General features: G+C 44.4%; 1 protein-coding gene across 1 annotated transcript in view; it reads right to left on the bottom strand.

Moving 5' to 3' along the window:
* The window catches only part of arhgef19 (Rho guanine nucleotide exchange factor (GEF) 19), an 18,547-nt gene extending 13,471 nt beyond the window's left edge, over positions 1–5,076 (bottom strand). The window contains exon 1 of the mRNA XM_005730765.1: positions 4,745–5,076. The gene's annotated coding sequence lies outside the window, so the exon portion shown is untranslated. The remainder of the gene's footprint in view (positions 1–4,744) is intronic.
* Positions 5,077–5,696: the final 620 nt, after the last annotated feature.

Below are 5,696 nucleotides of genomic sequence, written 5' to 3'. Positions count from 1 at the left end.
TCTGTGTGTGTGTGGCAGAGAGAGGGGCTCCCAGCCTTTAATTGAAACCGACAACATGTAGAGAGGCCCTCTCTAACCTTGTCTCGGCCAGTGGGCTTCCTGCTAGCAGAGATGAACAAACAGCGAACCCTCATTTAACAGCCTGGAAAAATGGCGACCATCTCACGCGTAAACGCCAAGACTTTTGGACCTTTAACCTTTCTCCTGCCCCCCACTCCCGGCTTCACTCATCCGCCATGACAACTGCATTCAGATAAGCTGATGCACAAGAGACACGCAGCCAGGATAGCAACGACACAAAGGAGCTATTGACAAAACTTATGGAAATAACCTGATCTAATTATGGTGCTTTGTCAGGAGTCGCAAAAGCTACCATGTAGATGGAGAGCCAAAGATCCAACAGGTTGTAAATCCAGAAAATCTGATAATGAGCACCTTCTGACAGAGGATGGTTATCAGAATGCAATGAGATTTGAAAAAAAGGAGAGCTGTTTTTGCAGGTTATGCCGAGATATGAAAAGTTAAACCCAATCAGATTAGTTAAAATTCAGCAAGCATGTCGTTTTTATAGTAAACGTTCCATTATACATATCATCAAGTCTTCAAATATCTTCTTTTTCTCCAACCACTAGATAAATGCCTTTAGATATTCATACATATTAGATTTAACTGACTCTCTTACCTGACTAGCTAATGCTAGTATCCTATATATTTTTTCTCTTTAGCTAATTTGAGCACCAATTCACAGAAGAAGTTCAGGACACTTTACACTGTACCTTAAAATATTAGCAAGAAACCCCAATGCTATATATCCAGAGGCTGATAAAACATATTCCTCCATGCTAAAAAATATTTTAAACACAGTACTCTTATACTCCTGGGTGTCTTTATTCATTACTACAAACATAAGCAAATCACTATTGTTCAGAAGGGTTAAAGAAATCTGAGCTGGCAGCAATCACTTCAGAGTGTCGGGTCAGAACACTTGCAAATGTTCAGATGTGAGAGGAACAAACAGGCAGAGTCCAGGAATAAAGTTGTCATTCTTTGTATTTCCAATTGAGAATGTGCCCGCAGCCGGACGAGAGAGTGTGTGTGGGTGTGTATGTGTGTGGTTTGGTCTTATGAACGTACACACTGTCCGTTGTTCGGCTGCCGTTTGTCCCTGAACTAAAGTTGCGGACATGCACCCCGATGGTGCATTCAGGGGGCATAGGAAATCCCATACACAAACCTAACCCTTTTGTACAACTATAGTTTAAACTCAGTCCTACATATGCTGCTCTAAATACTCAAACATCTAATACGGATTACTCCACAGCTGAAAATAGTTCCAAATGATTTGGTTTGTTGATAAAAGTTTACATTTTGTTTTCAAGTGGCACAGTGGAGCAGAGGTTGCCTCACAGCAAGAAGCTCCTGAGTTCGACAACCATTTAACTGGGTCTTTGTGTGCATGTTCTCCCCGTGTCTGTGTGGTCAGACTGGCGACCTTGTAGGTGTACCCTCCCTCTCACCCAGTGGTAGCTGGGGGAGGCTCCAGCCTGTCACAAACCACATCCTTTCAATTTATTACTCTGGGTTGTTTTGTTTTGTTATGTTTTTGGGGGGTTTTTTTTAGCCCAGAAGAGTTCTAATAACTGACTGCCATTCATGCAACTGCATTGGTTTCATTTTAGTTTATGGCTTACATCTGTCTGCTGAACAGGAGGATGGAGAGTTTGTTAGTTCTTCAACTGTCAATCAGAGCACTTTGATTCCTAATCTCATCTTTTGCCACGAGCTGAGCTCTCGAGAGTTTGACCTACTTTACACCGAACTGCTGCTGCATCTCTCGCATTCATCAGCTCCTGTGTTTGCACACACGCTCTCTGTTGCACTTTTAACTACAGTATCTCTCAGCACCGAGCCCTACCCATGCTCCTCGCTTTTATCAAGCGGACAGGCACGGACAAGCTATAAGTTGTTTTGAAATGTGATCAGGCAAAAGTGGAGCACGCCTGATGAGATGACCATTCAGAAATGATTCGTGTTTAGCTGAGAGCTAAAGCTGTAAACTATTCAAAACCAAACTGTGAATACGAGCAGCATCAAGGGGATTAGTGGGTGTGAAAGAGAGCTGAATGGCCTTTAAATTGGGAAAGAAGACATGCTGCAGATGAATGTGAAAGCAACACCTGGTTTATGTTGTTTTTTTTCCTGAAGAGCACAGATGTGCAGAAAACATTTTAATGAAGGGCACTGCTTCCAAACCCAAGAATGCATTATCGTGCACGAGCCCAAATGTGAACACACGATGCGTCTCACTGGCCAAGTCAATAACCTGGGGCTACAGTCTTAGACAGGTGTGCAGCAACGCAGTCAGGGCAGTGCTCTGTACACATCGCCCCTGGGTTTAGATTTCAAAATTCTGTTGGTTTTAACCTTTGTATATGGGCCAAAAAGCCCTCTGACACAGCCATGGACTGCTGCCTAAAAAGTAAAAAGTTTATGTTTTCAAAGCGAGGCTGGAGCCTCCTGCTTGCCTCAAAAAAAAAAAAGTTTCTAAATACAAATCAAAGCCATTGCCTTGCTTATCATTATTAACTGAGTGCAGAGGCTTTTAACTCAGTAGGTGGCCTGTTTCAGAGTACAGGTTTTGAAGACAAGTTCACGTCCAACTTGAGAGGCGCCCTACCCCCAGATGATACGCAGGAGACACTTTTCCACATTCCCCGGATGACTCGGCACACTCATTCCTCTGAAATTGACCGCTAAGCTGAGGCAGGAGACAAACAAAGAAACTCGAAAGCACACAAGCAGGAGCAAAAGGCTGCTATTATGGGCTGTTAACACTGCTGCTATTTAGGCCACAAGCCAAAAAAAAAAGGAACATGACCAAGTAAGTTTAAAATATCAGTGTCACTCATGGTTAAATGACAGGTTGCTCTCAGTCAGTGCTGCTTAGTGATCTTAGCCTAGTTTTTAAGGAAAACAGGTGAGTGAGGAAACCAGAGCAGAGGCACTTATGACAATGTTTGTGAACATCTATAAATCCCATGAGGTAAACAGGGAAGCAGTTGCATGCAAGGTTAGCAGGGATAGGTGAGGTGGGAGGATCGAGAGGTGTGGCATCCAGGATTGCTTTCCTAAACTTTGCACACACCTACACACACATGTGCACATGCACACACACACACACACTCAGACAGCCAGTGTCTGAGTGGCAGGTGATGGGGCAGGTGCTCTGCAGACATGCAGTTGTGTGGGGGAGGAAGTGTTGGGGAAAGGCAGGGCTCCTGCGGCAAGCAAAGTTATAAATCTGTGCAGGCGTGCAGAGTGAAATCAGAACTTCAGTCATTTGCTGGGAGGCCAAAAAATGTAGTCAGAAAGAAAAACAAGTCAGTCATCAAACATCTTTCTTCCCCTCCAATGTGAAAAAAGATAGATAGATTATCAGAGAGACGATCTCCAGCCTGTAATAAAGTGTAGTAAAACAGTCCAAGGTCCTGATTTACACTTTCTGCCCGTATGATGTGCATATGGCTCATTCGAGACAAACACACCGCAGTAAATCAGATAATCCACAAAACCGCTCACAACTATCTAATTGTGCTCCAGTCAAAATATGAATCTCCAGACTATCCATACACATCATCATCGTCGTCATCGCCATCATCATCGGCAGCAGTCAACTCACATGACAACGCACTTAGTCATCAGGATAGCAGAAAGAGGGCCAGCCATCACCTGGGATTTTGCTGATGATAGTAGAAAGACATTCAGAACAAGTCAGAGTGTTCTCTCTCAGTGGGTGAGCGAGAGAAACACAGCAGCTTCCAGCTATTAAATGTCATTGGTGCATTACTGTTTTATTCACTGATGAAGCGGCGTCAGCAATTTGGCCAGTTTGGAGCTTTTGAATAAGCCCTTCGTGTCACATATGCAGATGAAGGCATTAATTAATACAAGCACTCACACGTTTCGAAGCACACGGAGCCAGAAAAGGGAAGGGTTAGTAACAAGCTCTTAGCCAGGAGCCACAAACACAGAGGTGGATTTGAGTATTATGCTAAAATCTAACAAGGAGGAGAACAGAGCAGCGTGTTTGAGCTGAAGTGCCAAGTTTCAGCCCTGTGTAGTTTTTAACAACCCTTCATCCAGCATATTCCAGACATGCACTTACCTGCCCCACTCTGCAACAACTCACTGCTCCACTGTAACCATCACATTCAAGGCTCACCTTAGTCTACACTGCCTAGGGAGCAGCTGGAAACATTACAGATGCAAGAAGCAGCTTCTTCCAAGAGAATACATTAAAGCAGAAGCTAATAATCTCACTGGCAGGATACATGCATCAATTTGAGTTGGGTAACTTGACTATCTGCAGACTTTGCCTAAGCGGGGAAGCCAGCACAATGGTTAAGCTATTAACTTGATTCTACCACACACATGGCTTTAAAGAATGTGTTCAAATGGACGCCTTTTGTTGGTAGACAATACACCTGATAACCCGTCTCATGACTATGCTTCCTGTATCCAGCTGAGAGTTTATAAGCTGTCATATTTATGCAATGCACCTGACGAGCTGCACAGCACTACTTTCCTCAAGTGTATCACACAAAGCACAGCCTGCACTCTCGGGCAACTCAACTTCCACTCACAGCAGCCGTCTGATATCAGAGACAAGATGGAATGTGTGTGTTGATTTCATGACTTAATTTGTTATTTCAGAGTTATTGCTGGTGTATGTTTAGTACTGTACCTCAGTGGCGTTAGCAGCCTAATGTGTGTGCTGGATGGAGTTCAGCAGCAGTGTGTGAATCCAGGCCATCCCAGGGTCAGACTGGACTCTGTTATCCATTGCTGCCTTGTGTTCCTCCCGGCTTCTCTCCTCCCTCGTCCTCCCTGTAGCTTTAGACACAGCCTGGACTTTTATAAACTGCACTCCTCCGCTCGGATCTTCTCCTTGTTCTTGTTCCCCTCTCCAGAAAAACAAAAACAGGTTGAGAAAAAACAGCCACCGCTTGCTGCACTCAGAGCTACTTGCAATGCAGATCCCCTCTCTAAGCTCTTCTGCTCTCCCTTCCCTCTGCTTTTCGCTCTCTCTCTCCCTCTCTCCCTCCCTCTCCCTCTCTCACACACACAGCTACTGTTAGGGAAGTGCTGTCTTATTTTCTCTTATTCTCCTCCCCTTCTCTTGCCCGTTCTATAAAACTGATAGTTATTTAGTTTGCCATTTCAGCACCTGCCCTGAGATTGAAAGGGAACATAAATTGGAAGGATAAGGTTGCACTTCTATGGAAGTGTTGAACCACTAAAAACTCTGAATGTGAGGGCAGTGGGGTATCTACTTTATCAGAAAAGTGATTACTTTTGTGTGTGCATGCATTGGGAACCGTCCTAATGTGTGAGATTTGCACATAGGGATTGAAAGGCAGAGATTTGCATGTTGGATTTTGTGCGTGCAGCTCCATTGCTAGAAATGCCTCTGGCTGCGGGAGCGAGCGCACGCCTGCATGCAGCTTTCACCAAATGTCAGACTCCGAGATGGAAACGGAGAGAAGCTGCAAAGGAACGCTTGAACCGTTTATAGAGGGATCAGCAATGTTCACCAACCAAACATGAAAAAGAATGGCAGTTGAGAGTTGGGTTAACTCGGGACATTGGTGTACTAATCAGTGGGAGTACGAGTACGACTAATAGTGTGTGTGTGT

Source organism: Pundamilia nyererei, unplaced genomic scaffold (assembly GCF_000239375.1).
Source record: "Pundamilia nyererei isolate P.nyererei 1_Seehausen unplaced genomic scaffold, PunNye1.0 scaffold00039, whole genome shotgun sequence".
In the NCBI taxonomy this organism is placed as follows: domain Eukaryota; kingdom Metazoa; phylum Chordata; class Actinopteri; order Cichliformes; family Cichlidae; genus Pundamilia; species Pundamilia nyererei.
This window is presented reverse-complemented; position numbering and strand designations above follow the sequence as displayed.